Consider the following 17,500-nt stretch of genomic DNA (forward strand, 5'->3'; position numbering starts at 1 on the left):
CGAAAACGTTCGCCCACCTGCGGGCGCAGGAGAGGCAGGAGGAAGGCGTCCGTCCGTCGCCCGCGTGGCGAGACGGCACGGGCGCCCCGTTCAAGGCTTCTCCTCTGGGAGTCAGACAGCACCGTCGTGAGGAGGGAAAACATTGCCAGGCGCTTGGCCCGGGAGCCCGCCCCACCCACCCGGGGGCAAGGGAGGGGGCTCCCGGAGCGACGGGAGCAGGCAGCCCCGCAGTCGCCGGTCCCTCCCGGGGTAACCCGGGAGGGACCACCCGAGTCTTCAAACCCCTCAGCCCGGCCAAACGGGACCGGGTTGGACCGGGCACCTGGCAACGAGGGAGGGTCGCTCCACCTGCACATCAGCCGTCCGTCGCCAGATCGGCCCGAGCCGTGCCAGCAGAGGCTGGCGATCGGCCCACCACAACCCTCGCCTGGGTCAGAGGCGCCGGAAGGGAAGAGCCAGGCGGCTCCCCATCCCGCACACCTCCCACCGAGAGGAGCCGGGGTCCCCTCGCAGGCCCTCGGCCCCTTCTCTTGCAGGCCGCCCTGCCGCGCGAGAAGGGCCGCTCCTCGGATGCCAGAGACCCGGTCAGATCGGGCCGGGTCTCGGGACGCCTGGATGGCCCAGCCGGCGCCAGGGCCTTTTTTCGAGGGAGGGGTGGTGCCAGCCAAGGGATGCACTGCCATTCGGTTCCGTGCCGGGTGAGCTTGGGTTCCGTCTCGGAGAGGGACAGGAGATGGGGGCTGCCCCCCGTCCCCGGTCCCTCGCGCGTCGGTCGGGCCTTCCCCGGGGGGGGGGAAGGGGCCCGCCGAAGTCCCGGTCCTAAACCCCAGCGCCCCATGTGGCCGCAGACTGCCAGGGCCGGGCCCTGTGCCTACGGTGCGTGCTTGCAGGAGGCGGGCCGAGGGCTTCGGGCTGGCGCCGTCGGTCGTTCGGGCCGCTCCACCATTAATGATCCTTCCGCAGGTTCACCTTGTAACGACTTTTACTTCCTCTAGATACTCAAGTTTGATCGTCTTCTCGGTGCTCCCCAAGGGCCGTTGCCGACCCCGGCGGGGCCGATCCGAGGACCTCACTAAACCATCCAATCGGTAGTAGCGACGGGCGGTGTGTACAAAGGGCAGGGACTTAATCAACGCGAGCTTATGACCCGCACTTACTGGGAATTCCTCGTTCATGGGAAATAATTGCAATCCCCAATCCCTATCATGAACGGGGTTCAGCGGGTTACCCACACCTGTCGGCGAAGGGTAGACACACGCTGATCCGTTCAGTGTAGCGCGCGTGCAGCCCCGGACATCTAAGGGCATCACAGACCTGTTATTGCTCGATCTCGTGTGGCTGAACGCCACTTGTCCCTCTAAGAAGTTGGACGCCGACCGCTGGGGGTCGCGTAACTAGTTAGCATGGAGGAGTCTCGTTCGTTATCGGAATTAACCAGACAAATCGCTCCACCAACTAAGAACGGCCATGCACCACCACCCACAGAATCGAGAAAGAGCTATCAATCTGTCAATCCTGTAGGAGAGTAGGGTCTGCTTTCTATGTTCACCCCCACTTTTTGCTTTTGCTTTACTGGTTTTCGACTTAGATGTGGCTGTGGGCCTGCTAATCAGACCCACAGCCCTGCTGTTCTCTCTTATTGGCCCCTGTACAGTGTACCCTAGGTACCCAGGGCATAGGTGTACCCTAGGCCTACCAGGGGCTGCAGCATGTATTATGCCACCCCTGGCCTGGCCTTCCATTTTGACACAACTGGCTGATCACTCAGCTGGGGCAAGGTCGTGTAACCACCCCTTGCTTAGGTGTAGTATTCCTATACCTAACTTACATATAGACACATGTGTACCTATCAGTCACTCCTATGGCAGGCCTTAACAATCCTGGAGGCAGAGTGCTTGGTAACATGTGAGATGGTGCTCTAGCATGAGCTGAGCCTGTCTACAGCTTTCGGAACCATGTCCTTATAGCTGTTCTATGATATAGCCTACCATATACTCTTAAAGTGCCTTATAATCTTAGACGGTTATGGTAACTATGGTTTGGCTTTATCGAAACATGTCGTGTAAGGTGTCTAACACTGTGGAATAATACCCCCATACCATTTCTGGACATGAGGATATTATTCCCCCCTTCTAGAGGGAAAGACATGTTAAAATCATACTTCACTGTTAGCCTCTGACCAAAGCCTCAGCATCACAAAATGGATGCTGCTGCCACGACACAAGTCTGACCTCCTGCAGCTGGGAGTGATCCCAGCCAGGAAAGCCTGGACAATAGGTTTCCTGCTTGGGGAGGTGCTAGCACCTCCCCAGACGGCCTTTAGTGTATTGGGGCAGGGTGGGCTGAAAGGAATGAGACATGCCTGGGGCACACAAGGTGTTCCTTGCATAGTCCAGTTCAAACCGGCGCTGGGGCACTCCAGCCCCAGCTCTGGCGCGAAACTGGACAAAGGGAAGTGGGTGTAACCACCCCCTCCCAGGTCCCACCCATAAGGCGTGACCTAGCAGGTATCCCAGCCCCCAGATTAGTATAAGAGTGGGAGTTGGGCCTCAAGACTTTAGATTATCCTGAACCTGCAAACTTGAACAGAAACTCTGGACCTTCGACATTCGACGAAAGAAGAAGACTGAAGAATCTCCCTTGTGGCCAAGGAGTGGCTACCCTGTGCAAACAGGCACCATCAAGAGACTACCCTTTGCTTTGCCCAAGTTCTACGAGGAACCGACTGCAGAGCCCGACCAGAGCTTGACTTCCAGACTTCTCCGACCCTGAACCACATCCACAGCAGAGCTGAGATCCGTGGAGGCGACGAGCGACGTGGGACCGGCTACCTGGGAAAAGTGGCTAGTATCTTCAAGCGCAGCTTCTGAGGCACCCTCGAAGTTGTGCACCGGGGATTGAGAAGCCCCAACCCCAAGCACCATCTGCACCGAAGATCAGCCCCTCACACTCCACGAGTTCTGCGTGGGGCCCTTCAGCATTTTCCTGCTTGCCGCGTCTGTCCGGTTGCTTGCCCGCTGGCTAGTGGCCTTTGTGACGACGCACCCTGAAATCTTCATCGCTGGTTTGGCTCCTCCAGACTGGCTCCTGCTCCTTTGAAAAAGAGAAGCACCCCAGACCTTCCTGGTCTGCACCAGAAGCAAGTCCTCCGTTCTGCGTGGGTTCCGCTTGCCAAGGCTTGGTGAGTCCTAGTCCAACTTTGACGCCGCCGACAGCAAGAGCCTTCGTGGGACAGCTCGCCTCCTGGTCTTGGTCGTCCTCGACGCTTCCTGGTCCTCCTGGCTGCAGCGACAAGCTTCACCTTCACCTGTAATCTTCACGACATCGCCTGGTTCCTTCCTGGTTCCACGCGGTCACTGGTTAGTGATCTTGACTCTGTCCCTTCTGCTTACAGGTCTCCTCTCTTCTTGATCCCAGCCTTGGGATCCACCGGACACTCTTCACTGACTGCCTGTCAGCATCTTTCTTCAGGCATCCATAGGAGTCGACGACGAAACCCGACGCAACTTCACCCCTATGCACCCGCAGCCTGTGGGCTAGGTAACTTGGGTACTCCGGTGCTCAACAGGATAGTGACTATCCTAGTGTCTAGTTTTCCAGTCTCGACTTCCTAGCTACTCCGGAAGTGTCCTAAATCTATCAATTTCTAAACTGTGCTATTGCTATTGACTTTTACGCATTACGCGTGAGTGTTTCCACTCTGCACACGAATCCCGTGGGCCTCCCACTTCCTAACCTTTGGTAGTATAGTGTAGCCCCAGCGATTACCTAGGCCTAGGCCTATTCTATTTCCGTGACAGTGGTCCTTATACCACTTACTTAGTATATGGTTTGCGTGGCCCCTAGGGCCTAACTGTTTTACTTACCTGTGTGACTTAATGTATGCTTAAATAAGACTGTGTTGTACTTACCTCTAATCTCATAAAGAGTGCTGAGGATTTGACTAGAATAAATACACTTTATTTTATATATATATCTGTTGTGGTGTCCTTTCATTTGGTATTCAAGGGATTATATATGGTATCACAGCTGGCTTCACATGCCATTCAGAGTTTAGCCTAAGACTGCTCTTGTCCATGCTACCACTAGGATAGCTGGTCTATAAGGTTGACTTTACAACCAATCACCATAAGGGTATTTGGACTGATATAAGGTGTACACTAGAACTAGTGACATCATACATCAGGCCAACTTCCCACATTGGTGAGCAGCGGTTGGGATCTGAGCTTGTTGTTGTAATACCATTGTAATCTTAAGATACTAAATTGAAAGATCACACAGATATTGTCTAGGTACATATAACATAGATTATAATACTTAAGTCCTACTGGACTTAGTAGTTGTAGGTTGAAGGGAGTAACACACCCTGACTACAACTACCAGAGAGGTTTAGTAGAAACAACTAGTGTAGGTAGGTGCACACACCACACCCTCACTAGATCATGTCTCTGGGAGGAGATCAAGTAGATGCTCTCTCAGGAGGATCAGGTCTGCAGAAGACCCCCTCTAGATATGATACCCTAACATTCCAGGAGATGAGACAATTGTGTACCTCCAGAGGAATAAAACAGGGTGCAAACCCTACCCTCCTTCAGTTAAGACAACTCCTAGAGGAGTATGATGCTCTTAAAGCCTCTCAGGCAGGTACCCTAGGTACAAAGGAGGGTCTACCCACCACAGATGAGTCAGATGGGACTTCAGATGAAGAGGTAGACAGCCAGGGCCAAGTAGGAAGACTTAGCCAGGCTAACCTAAGCTTACATGGGAGTTTGCATGGGGTCCCCCCATACAGACCCCCAAGTGGGCTTACACAGAGAAGCAGGAAGGACAGATCCCCTTCAAGGGAATCCATCCACTCCCATGTCTCTAGCATCTCTAGTGTTTCCTCTCACAGAGGAATGACTTCCCCTGAGAGAAAGGAACATGAAGCCAGAATGAGGGAAGCTAATCTGAGGATTCAGAGGGAAGAACTTGCCCTTGCCAAGGAGAAGCTTGCTCTGGCTAGAGAGCAAACGTTAAGTGGGTCAGAGCCCACTGGTGGCAGCAATATCCCTAAGGATAGAGACAGGCACTATGATAATAGAAACCTGAGCAAGATTGTCCCTCCCTACAAGTGTTGGGATGACATCCACAAATGGATAACTGCTTTGGAGAGAGCTTGCAAAGTACAGCAGGTACCCCAAAGTCAGTGGGCAGCTATCTTGTGGCTCTCCTTCTCTGAGAAAGGTAGAGACAAGCTCCTCACCGTTAGTGATGAGGATGCAGATAATTACACTGTCCTGAAGAGTGCTCTGATTGATGGGTTTGGCCTAACCACTGAACAATACAGGTTGTTGTTCAGGGATACCCAGAAGACACAGACTCAGGACTGGACTGACTTTGTAGATTGTGCCACTAAGGCTCTGGAAGGCTGGCTAATGGGAAGTAAGGTTAAGGACTATACAGGATTGTATAATTTGATCATGAGAGAACAAATACTTAACAACTGTCAAAACCAGCTATTGCATCAACACCTGATTGATTCTGATCTGACTTCTCCCCAAGAATTGGGAAAGAAGGCAGATAGATGGGTCAGGACTAGAGTTAAGCAGAAAAACCAGAACCAGGGCGGTGATCAGAAAAAGGCAGAACAGAAGGGTAATGATCAGAAACAAAAAGACCAGAAGTCTTCACCAGGCCCCCAAAAGGCTCAGGGGGAGGGTGGTCCCAAAAAGGATAAAAAGAAAGATGGCCAAAAGAAACCATGGTGCAACTATTGTAAGTCCAACTCACATTGGTTTAGTGAGTGCACCAAAAAGCATAAGCCCCCAGCCACCATTGCCCCTAAGGCAACTGTACCCCCTAGTTCAGCTGTAAGTGGTGGTTCCCAGCTAAAGGGTGTAGTAGGGTTAACCCTGGGAACTGAGGAGGATTCTGGCCTAGTCAGAGTACCTACTCAGGCTGTTCTGATCTGTGATGGGGATTTAGCTTTGTCCTCTACTGTAGGCCCCAGTAACCTGGGCAAGTACAGACAGACTCCTTTTATCAACCAAAGAATGGCTCAGGCCTACAGGGAGACTGGGGCTAGTGTCACAATGGTGACACCTGCTTTTGTGGACCCTGGACAGATCATACTAGGTGAGAATTACCTAGTGACCAACGCTAGCAATGCCACTACCTCCCATAGTGTGGCTATTGTTAACTTCTCCTGGGGAGGGGTAACTGGCCTCAAGAAAGTTGTTGTTAGTTCAGACCTTCCTGTAGAGTGTTTACTGGGCAATGATCTTGAAACTTCAGTTTGGTCTGAAGTGGAGTATAGGACCCATGCAGAAATGCTGGGGATAGATGCACATGTCCTTGCTGTGACCAGGTCACAGGCCAAAAAGTGCACCACTGAACAAGTGCTGGATCCTGAAACTATGGACCAGTCACAACCCAAGAGAAAGAGCAGTAGGGTTAAGGCTGTGCCTTCCCCCCTGCCTCAGGTGGTGGATCAGCCCTCCCAGGAGGATGATTCTGAGAGCCCTGAAGGAACTGTCCTAGAAGAACTTGAACCTGATCAGGTTGAGTTTCTTGGGACAGGGGGACCTTCAAGGGCAGATCTGAGGCAGGCTCAATTAGACTGCCCCTCTCTTGAACCCCTCAGACAGCTGGCTGCTGCTGAGGCTGCAGGGAATGCTCAAGGTACCCATAGAGTGTATTGGGATGAAGGGCTACTGTATTCAGAGGCTAGAGACCCCAAGCCTGGTGCATCCAGGAGGTTGGTCATACCACTGAAGTTCAGAGGCTTCCTTCTTACCTTGGCCCATGATATTCCCCTTGCAGGGCATTTAGGCCAGAACAAGACTTGGGACAGGCTTGTCCCTCACTTTCACTGGCCCCATATGTCAGAAGATACTAAGGAGTTTTGTCGCTCCTGTGTCACCTGCCAAGCCAGTGGCAAATCAGGTGGCACCACAAAGGCCCCCCTCATACCACTACCTGTGGTGGGGGTTCCCTTTGAAAGAGTGGGCATAGATATTGTAGGACCAATGGACCCACAAACAGCATCTGGGCACAGATTCATACTGGTGATAGTGGACCATGCCACCAGGTACCCAGAAGCAATTCCCCTGAGGACCACAACAGCTCCTGTTGTGGCAAGGGCCCTGCTTGGAGTATTCTCCAGAGTGGGCTTTCCAAAGGAGGTCATTTCTGACAGAGGTGCCAACTTCATGTCAGGATACTTGACTGCAATGTGGAAGGAGTGTGGTGTTAACTACAAGTTCACCACACCCTATCACCCACAGTGCAATGGGCTTGTTGAGAGATTCAACAAGACCCTAAAGGGAATGATAAAAGGATTGCCAGACAAGCTTAGGCGAAGATGGGACATCCTTTTACCCTGCCTTCTGTTTGCTTACAGAGAGGTCCCACAAAAGGGGGTTGGCTACAGCCCTTTTGAGCTTTTGTTTGGGCATCCTGTAAGAGGACCCCTGTGTTTGGTAAGGGAAGGATGGGAGAGACCTCTCAGACAACCCAAACTAGACATAGTGGATTATGTACTTGGTCTCCGCTCCAGGATGGCAGAGTATATGAAGAAGGCTTCTAAAAACCTTGAGGCAAGCCAAGAACTCCAAAAAGCTTGGCATGACCAAAAGGCTGTACTGACTGTTTACCAGCCAGGACAGAAAGTGTGGGTGTTGGAGCCAGTGGCCCCAGCAGCACTCCAAGACAAATGGTCTGGACCCCACACTATTGTTGAGAAAAAGGGAGAAGTCACCTACTTGGTGGACCTTGGGACTCCCAGAAGCCCCCACAGGGTGCTTCATGTCAACAGATTGAAGGCATATGTTGACAGGGCAGACATGGGGCTACTCATGGCTACAGATGAGGGGCAGGAGGAAGAGAGTGACCCTCTCCCAGACCTGTTGACTCAGAACCCTGATGATGGCTCAGTTGATGGTGTGGTCTTTTCTGACAGCCTCACTGCCCATCAGCAACAGGACTGCAGGCAAGTTCTGCAGTCCTACAGACATATGTTCTCTCTGACCCCAAGTCAGACAAACTGGTGCACCCATGAGGTGGACACTGGTGACAGTCTGCCTGTGAAGAGTAAAATCTACAGGCAACCTAACCATGTCAGGGACTGCATAAAAGTTGAGGTACAAAAGATGTTGGAGCTGGGAGTCATTGAACCTTCAGAGAGCCCTTGGGCTAGTCCTGTAGTCCTTGTGCCAAAACCTCACACCCAAGATGGTAAGAGAGAGATGAGGTTTTGCGTGGATTACAGAGGTCTCAATGCTGTCACTAGGACAGATGCCCACCCAATACCTAGGGCAGATGAGCTCATTGACAGACTGGCAGCTGCTAAGTTTTTGAGCACATTTGACCTGACAGCAGGCTACTGGCAAATCAGACTAGCTGAGAATGCAAAGGCCAAAACTGCTTTCTTGACCCCAGGAGGACATTATCAATTTGTGGTAATGCCCTTTGGTTTGAAGAATGCACCTGCCACTTTCCAAAGGTTGGTGAATCAAGTCCTTACTGGGTTGGATGATTATTGTGCAGCTTATCTTGATGATATTGCTGTCTTTAGCTCCACCTGGGAGGATCACCTGGTCCACCTGAGGAATGTTCTAGAGGCCCTGCAAAAGGCAGGCCTCACTATCAAGGCCACTAAGTGCCAGATAGGGCAGAGCAAGGTTGTATACCTGGGCCACCTAGTTGGTGGGGGTCAGGTTCAACCACTGGAGAGCAAGATCCAGACCATAAAGGACTGGACTCCTCCAACTACCCAGACTCAGGTCAGAGCTTTCTTGGGCCTGACTGGGTACTACAGAAAGTTTGTTAAGAACTATGGGTCCATAGTGACACCACTTAATGACTTGACCTCCAAGAAGATGCCAAAGAAAGTTCAGTGGACAGTAAGCTGTCAAAAAGCATTTGATGACCTGAAGCAGGCCATGTGCAGTGCACCTATTCTGAAAAGTCCAGACTACTCCAAAGAGTTCATTGTCCAGACAGATGCTTCTGAGTTGGGTGTGGGAGCTGTTCTTTCATAACTGAATGTAGATGGTCAAGACCAGCCCATTGCTTTTATAAGTAGAAGGCTGACCCCTAGAGAGAAACGTTGGTCAGCTATTGAGAGGGAGGCCTTTGCTGTGGTTTGGGCCCTGAAGAAGCTGAGGCCATACTTGTTTGGCACTCACTTCAAGATTCAGACAGACCATAGGCCCCTCTTGTGGCTAAATCAGATGAAGGGTGAAAATCCCAAACTTCTTAGGTGGTCCATTTCCCTACAGGGGATGGACTTCACAGTGGAACATAGACCTGGGACTGACCATGCCAATGCAGATGGACTCTCCAGATATTTCCACTTAGAACATGAAGACTCAACTGGTCAAGGTTAGTTTAATGTCCCTAAGTTTGGGGAGGGGTTGTGTAGGAGAGTAGGGTCTGCTTTCTATGTTCACCCCCACTTTTTGCTTTTGCTTTACTGGTTTTCGACTTAGATGTGGCTGTGGGCCTGCTAATCAGACCCACAGCCCTGCTGTTCTCTCTCTAAAGTAATACTATGTACTTTAGGTGCATAACCCATTTGGATAGGATCACCTTATTGGCCCCTGTACAGTGTACCCTAGGTACCCAGGGCATAGGTGTACCCTAGGCCTACCAGGGGCTGCAGCATGTATTATGCCACCCCTGGCCTGGCCTTCCATTTTGACACAACTGGCTGATCACTCAGCTGGGGCAAGGTCGTGTAACCACCCCTTGCTTAGGTGTAGTATTCCTATACCTAACTTACATATAGACACATGTGTACCTATCAGTCACTCCTATGGCAGGCCTTAACAATCCTGGAGGCAGAGTGCTTGGTAACATGTGAGATGGTGCTCTAGCATGAGCTGAGCCTGTCTACAGCTTTCGGAACCATGTCCTTATAGCTGTTCTATGATATAGCCTACCATATACTCTTAAAGTGCCTTATAATCTTAGACGGTTATGGTAACTATGGTTTGGCTTTATCGAAACATGTCGTGTAAGGTGTCTATCACTGTGGAATAATACCCCCATACCATTTCTGGACATGAGGATATTATTCCCCCCTTCTAGAGGGAAAGACATGTTAAAATCATACTTCACTGTTAGCCTCTGACCAAAGCCTCAGCATCACAAAATGGATGCTGCTGCCACGACACAAGTCTGACCTCCTGCAGCTGGGAGTGATCCCAGCCAGGGAGGCCTGGACAATAGGTTTCCTGCTTGGGGAGGTGCTAGCACCTCCCCAGACGGCCTTTAGTGTATTGGGGCAGGGTGGGCTGAAAGGAATGAGACATGCCTGGGGCACACAAGGTGTTCCTTGCATAGTCCAGTTCAAACCGGCGCTGGGGCACTCCAGCCCCAGCTCTGGCGCGAAACTGGACAAAGGGAAGTGGGTGTAACCACCCCCTCCCAGGTCCCACCCATAAGGCGTGACCTAGCAGGTATCCCAGCCCCCAGATTAGTATAAGAGTGGGAGTTGGGCCTCAAGACTTTAGATTATCCTGAACCTGCAAACTTGAACAGAAACTCTGGACCTTCGACATTCGACGAAAGAAGAAGACTGAAGAATCTCCCTTGTGGCCAAGGAGTGGCTACCCTGTGCAAACAGGCACCATCAAGAGACTACCCTTTGCTTTGCCCAAGTTCTACGAGGAACCGACTGCAGAGCCCGACCAGACTTCTCCGACCCTGAACCACATCCACAGCAGAGCTGAGATCCGTGGAGGCGACGAGCGACGTGGGACCGGCTACCTGGGAAAAGTGGCTAGTATCTTCAAGCGCAGCTTCTGAGGCACCCTCGAAGTTGTGCACCGGGGATTGAGAAGCCCCAACCCCAAGCACCATCTGCACCGAAGATCAGCCCCTCACACTCCACGAGTTCTGCGTGGGGCCCTTCAGCATTTTCCTGCTTGCCGCGTCTGTCCGGTTGCTTGCCCGCTGGCTAGTGGCCTTTGTGACGACGCACCCTGAAATCTTCATTGCTGGTTTGGCTCCTCCAGACTGGCTCCTGCTCCTTTGAAAAAGAGAAGCACCCCAGACCTTCCTGGTCTGCACCAGAAGCAAGTCCTCCGTTCTGCGTGGGTTCCGCTTGCCAAGGCTTGGTGAGTCCTAGTCCAACTTCGATGCCGCCGACAGCAAGAGCCTTCGTGGGACAGCTTGCCTCCTGGTCCTGGTCATCCTCAACGCTTCCTGGTCCTCCTGGCTGCAGCGACAAGCTTCACCTTCACCTGTAATCTTCACGACATCGCCTGGTTCCTTCCTGGTTCCACGCGGTCACTGGCTAGTGACCTTGACTCTGTCCCTTCTGCTTACAGGTCTCCTCTCTTCTTGATCCCAGCCTTGGGATCCACCGGACACTCTTCACTTACTGCCTGTCAGCATCTTTCTTCAGGCATCCATAGGAGTCGACGACGAAACCCGACGCAACTTAACCCCTATGCACCCGCAGCCTGTGGGCTAGGTAACTTGGGCACTCCGGTGCTCAATAGGATAGTGACTATCCTAGTGTCTGTTGGACCCGGCCTCGTGGCGTGGTCCTTAACCCCCTGGATTGTGCCCGTTCCCCGCCCCGGCCGTCACGGGCCACCCGTCTGAACTGCACCAAGGCCCTTCACCCGGAGCTGCACGTGGACGCATACTCCTCGTGGCTCCGCCATCTTGTTGGCATCCACGTCACACCGTGCACCAGCCGGCGCGACCCCGCTCAACCCGGCCTCGACCCCAGCGAAGCCCCGACATCGAGGCACCACGAACTAGCCAGGGGGTGCCGCAGGAACCATTCATCGCCCCCGGCGGAGGACAGTATCGATGGGACCCCCAACTGTCCTCCCCTCTCGAGGTGTGATCGCCCTGCAACTCCCATGGGCCTGGCGCCTCTCCTGCTGGGCGTCTGGCCACCTCCACCCGGCCACTCCGCCCCCTCGGGCGCATAGGTCCGGACATCAAAGGGCTCCAGACCTATATCTGGGGCGACCCCACCACAGCTCGGCAGTTGTATCCCGGAGTCGAGAGCCCTGCTGATTGAATCGCGGCTGACCCTACGGAGAAGAACTCTTGTCGGAACCATCACGAGCCCTGCTGACTGCGTCACGGCTCCTTCCTGTGAACCCTTTCTGAACCACCTGGAACATCGGAGCCCTGCTGACGCCGTCGCGGCCCAACCTCGCTGAAACCTCCCTCGGAGCCCTGCTGACGACGTCGCGGCTCGAGCTGAGCAGAAACCATCTTGAGAGCCCTGCTGATTGGATCGCGGCTCTCCACGAACTGTACGCCAGAGCCCTGCTGACGCCGTCGCGGCTCAACCCCTCCGAGATCCGGAGGTCCTCCAGCTTGAGGATAAGAACTGGGCCCCAGGTACCCTCGTACCGCATTCCTGCCAAAGACTGTCCCGCTACCCCGACCCTTCCAAAGAGACACTGAGACTTTTGGTGGATCCCTCGATCCCTTCGTGTAAATATTGACCTCGTAACCTTTTTATTGCTGATAAAGAATTGCTTGTCACAAGACAACCTCCTTGAGTCCTGTGTGGTGGTGTTACTGTGCTAGGACGTGATAGGAGAAGGATCTCTCAGGAGACTTCTCGGCAGCGCTCGGCTACTTCGTGCAGTGTGAGGGCCCCCCCCTTGGTGGTCGCACCGACTCCTCGGGGTCCGCCTTCCAACATTTGGTGGCCAGCGACGGGATCCGAGCCGAACGCAGTACGTACCAGCCAGTACCCACTAGCTACCCATCCAAACGAACAGCATCATGAGCAGCCAGGAAAACAACGCGACAATGGAGTTCCAGCCCGAACGGCTGGAAGAATATACGCACAAAGAATTGAAACAGCTCTGCAAAGACAAAGGCATTGCAACCACCAGCCTAGGTACCAAAGAGGAGATGCAGAAAGCTCTGAGGGCATGGTTGGAGGCCGGGGCATGCCCCTCCCAGGAAGAAGGGCCCTTGCCCCTGACTGAGACCGCAGCAACCGCACGGACTCCGGCAACCGGAGGAAGAAAGAGCCTAGAAACCGGCCTCTCCGAAGAAGAAATACGAGAGCGGGAAAAGGTCCGGGGCCACGAGCTAGAGCTCGCCCGACTGCGGCTGGACGGTGAACTCCAGCTGGCAGAAAAGAAACTGGCCCTAGAGCAGCTGCGCCTTCAAGAAGAGATAGAGGAGAAGAGACGACACCGGGAGTTGGAGGAAAAGAAACTAACTCTTGAGCACGAGCGCAGTCTCAAGGAGCTCGAGATCAAGGCCAAGAACGGAGGGACTGACACCCCCAGTACTAGAGACACTCTACCGCCTTCCGAGGCCAAGGTACATATCCCGAAAGAAGTCGTCAAGGAGTATTACAAGAATGACGACATCCAACAATGGTTCAAGGCCTACGAGGTGGCCATGACCTCTCATCGGGTGCCCCGAAAGGACTGGGGCGCGGGCCTGTGGGGGCGGTTCCTGAGTGAGGGGCGGGACACGCTGCTCCAGCTACCGGAGGAGGTGATGACCTCCTACGATCACATGAAGGAGGCCCTGCTCACCCGCTACGGGCTAACAGCGGAAATGTACCGCCAGCGGTTCAGAGACTGCAAGAAAATCCCGGGTACCACATGGGTGGAATATGTGGACTTTTTCAGTCGGGCCCTAGAAGGGTGGATCAAAGGGAGCAAAGTAACCACCTACGGGCAGCTGGTCGACCTCATCGTGTGGGAACACCTTTCCAACAATTGCTTCGTGGAACTGAGACAGCACCTCCTCGACAGCAAAATGACCGACCCGCGAAAACTTGCCGTCGAGGCCGATTGATGGGTCAACTCCCGGGTCCCCCGGAACTCAATGGGGGAGTACCAGAGGAACCCCAACGGACCCCCCCGCCAGCGCGGTGGGGGGGAAGGCCGAACAGGAACCGAGACCCTCCCGCCGGGGCCCCCAGGAGCCCCCCTCGAGGGCCACCGCAGCCACATCTCTCCCCGAGCCTAGCCCGAAAGGTGGGCCCGGCCCGACCCGGACCACGGCCGCCAGTGACCTGCTACGGCTGCCAACAAACAGGACACTTTGCCAGCGATCCGGCCTGCCCTCTGAACCGAAGAAATGGGGCCGGCGGGCACCCGCCCCGGCAGCTGACAGCCGCCGCCTTGGGGGGAGGAGAAGAGGAAGAGGAGGCCCTCGACCGAGAGAACACTGAGTGGGAGCCGGCAGCCATGTCCCTGGTCTGCCTGGGTAGCCGAGAGATGGTACCCTGCACCCCCTTCCCAACCAACACCCAGAAGTACCGGCAGCAGGTCACGGTCAATGGACAACGGGCCGAAGCCCTTCGTGACACAGGCGCCAGTATCACCGCTGTCCGCTGCCACCTGGTGACCCCTGGGCAGATTCTACCGAATGTGCTGTGCCCCGTACGGACGGCCGACAACAGTGAAAGCCTATGCCAGATGGCCCTGGTCCCCTTCGAGTGGGGAGGGGTGACGGGCCTGCTGAAGGTGACAGTGCGCGACGACGCCCCGGTCGACTGCCTCCTGGGGAACGACTTGGAAAGTTCCCCCTGGGCTCAAGTAGAGCGACGAGAGCACCTCCGAATGTTGGGACTGGCTGATTGGGCCTGCGCCATCACCCGGTCCATGACCGCCCAGGCCCCCCGCTCATCCTCGACCTCCGGGACCGCCCAGCCCGAGGGGCTCACACCCCCTCCCACCAGCAGCGAGGAGGAGGCGGACACCGACCCTGGACCCAGCGAATCCTCCCCCGAAGAGATGGCTTCTCCGAGCGCCCTCCCAGAGCTGACACAATGGCGACACGAAGGGGGCCCCACCCGAGAGCAGTTCCAGCAAGAACAACAGTCCTGTCCCTCTCTCGAAGGGGTCCGACAACAGGCGACCGCGCAAGCCAACGGTGACCAGACCGGCACCCACTGGATCTACTGGACCGAGGGCCTGTTGTACAGTGAACAGAAAGTAGCAGAACTCGGGGCCAGCCGCGTGTTGGTGGTCCCCCTCCGCTTCCGGGAGTTCCTTCTCCACCTGGCCCATGATGTGCCCCTCGCCGGACACTTGGGGCAAGACAAAACGTACAGTCGTCTGGTGACCCACTTCTACTGGCCCCGGATGCGGAGAGATGTGGACAACCACTGCCGGTCCTGCCAGACCTGCCAAGCCAGCTGAAAGACGGGGGGTCGGGTCAAGGCCCCCCTCCAGCCCTTTCCGGCCGTCAGCACCCCGTTCGAACGGGTCGGAATCGATATTGTGGGACCCCTGGACCCCCAAACCGCCCTGGGCCACCGCTTCATCCTGGTCCTCGTGGACCACGCCACCAGGTACCCGGAGGCGGTCCCGCTAAGAACTATAACGGCCCCTGTGGTAGGCCGGGCCTTGATGGGGATCTTCTCCCGAGTGGGATTCCCCAGCGAAGTGGTGAGCGACCGCGGCACGAACTTTATCTCCAGGTACATGCGGTCTCTGTGGCAACAGTGCGGGGTCACATACAAGTTCATGACCCCCTATCACCCTCAGGGGAACGGACTGGTTGAGCGGTTCAACCGAACATTAAAAGGGATGATCCAGGGCCTGGAAGAACCCCTCAGGCGGAAATGGGATGTCCTGCTGCCCTGCCTCCTGTTTGCCTATCGGGAGGTCCCGCAGAAGTCCCTGGGGTTCAGCCCGTTTGAACTATTGTATGGACACCCGGTCCGCGGACCGCTCAGCCTGGTCAAGGAGGGCTGGGAGATGAAGCCCCGAGGAGCCCCTCCTGACGTCTACCGATACCTCCTGACCCTCCGAAACCAGACCCGCAGGTTCCGAGCCATGGCCGAAGCCAACCTCGAGGCCAGCCAGGAGGACATGAAGCGGTGGTACGATCGCAACACCTCTACTATAGAATTCGAGCCAGGACAGAAAGTATGGGTCATGGCCCCGGTCGAACCCGGCGCCCTCCAGGACAAGTGGACCGGGCCCTTCAAGGTGGTGGAGAAGAAAAGTCCCGTCACCTACCTGGTCGATCTGGAGTCCCCCCGGAACCCCATCCGGGTCCTACATGCTAACAGGCTAAAACCCCACTTCGCCCGGACCGAACTGAGCCTGCTGCTGGCGACTGACGAAGGGGGCGAGGACGACTCCGAGCCCTTGCCCGACCTCTTGCAATCCGACATTCACGATGGATCGATCGAAGGGGTCCAACTCGCCTCGTCCCTGACCCCGGAACAGCGCAACGACTGCCAGCAATTACTGCGGGACTACGCAACCCTCTTCTCTCTCACCCCGGGGGTGACCCACTGGTGCGTCCACGATGTCGACACCGGGGAGAGCCCCCCCATACGACACAGAGCCTACCGGGTGCCTGACCGAGTGCGGGCCTGCATCCAGGCCGAAGTAGCGAAGATGCTGGCCCTGGGGGTCATCGAGCCTTCCGACAGCCCGTGGGCCAGCCCTGTCGTCCCGGTGCCCAAGGCCGCAGCTCCCGGTCACCCCCCGGAGTTGCGATTCTGCGTGGACTACCGAGCCCTGAATGCAGTAACCAAGACAGACGCACACCCGATACCCCGGGCCGACGAACTCATCGACCGCCTAGGGGCCGCTCGCTACTTGAGCACGCTGGACCTCACCGCCGGGTACTGGCAGATCCAGCTCACCCCCGGCGCCCAAGAAAGATCCGCCTTTTCGACCCCGGATGGGCATTACCACTTTCGGGTGATGCCCTTCGGAATGAAGAACGCCCCGGCCACCTTCCAAAGACTGGTGAACAAGGTTTTGGCCGGGCTTGAGGCCTTCAGCGCGGCCTACTTAGATGACATTGCCGTGTACAGCAACCACTGGGCCGAGCACCTTCTCCACCTGAAGGCCGTCCTGGCCGCCCTTCAGCGGGCCGGGCTCACAATCAAGGCCAGCAAATGCCAAATCGGCCACGGATCCGTGACCTACCTGGGCCATCAAGTGGGGAGCGGGCAGGTGGCCCCCCTCCAAGCAAAGATAGATGCCATCCAGACCTGGGAACCCCCCACTACCCAGACCGCTGTCCGGGCCTTCCTGGGCCTCACCGGATACTACCGGCGGTTTATCCGGGACTATGGGAGCATTGTTGGCCCCCTCACAGAGTTAACGTCCAAAAAGCAGCCCAAGAAGGTACACTGGACACCCCGCTGCCAAACAGCCTTCGACACCCTAAAGACAGCCATGTGTACTGCTCCGGTGCTGCAGGCCCCGGACTACCAGAAGGAGTTCGTGGTACAGACGGACGCCTCCGAGTATGGGATCGGGGCCGTCCTATCCCAAGCCGACGAAAAGGGGCTCGACCGACCAGTGGCCTTCATCAGCCGACGACTACTGCCCCGAGAGCAACGCTGGAGCACTATTGAGCGTGAGGCCTTCGCTGTGGTGTGGGCCCTCAAGAAGCTCCGGCCCTACCTCTTTGGCACCCACTTCCGGGTCCAGACCGACCACCGGCCCTTGCAATGGCTAATGCAAATGCGGGGCGAGAACCCCAAGCTGCTGCGGTGGTCCATCTCGCTACAAGGGATGGACTTTGACGT

General features: G+C 55.5%; 1 protein-coding gene across 1 annotated transcript in view; it reads left to right on the top strand.

The window, feature by feature from the left end:
• ADGRG4 (adhesion G protein-coupled receptor G4) overlaps positions 1-17,500 on the top strand; it is a 1,724,535-nt gene that overhangs the window by 53,581 nt on the left and 1,653,454 nt on the right. The window lies entirely within an intron of this gene.

Source organism: Triturus cristatus, chromosome 5_2 (assembly GCF_964204655.1).
Source record: "Triturus cristatus chromosome 5_2, aTriCri1.1, whole genome shotgun sequence".
Taxonomy (NCBI): Eukaryota; Metazoa; Chordata; class Amphibia; order Caudata; family Salamandridae; genus Triturus; species Triturus cristatus.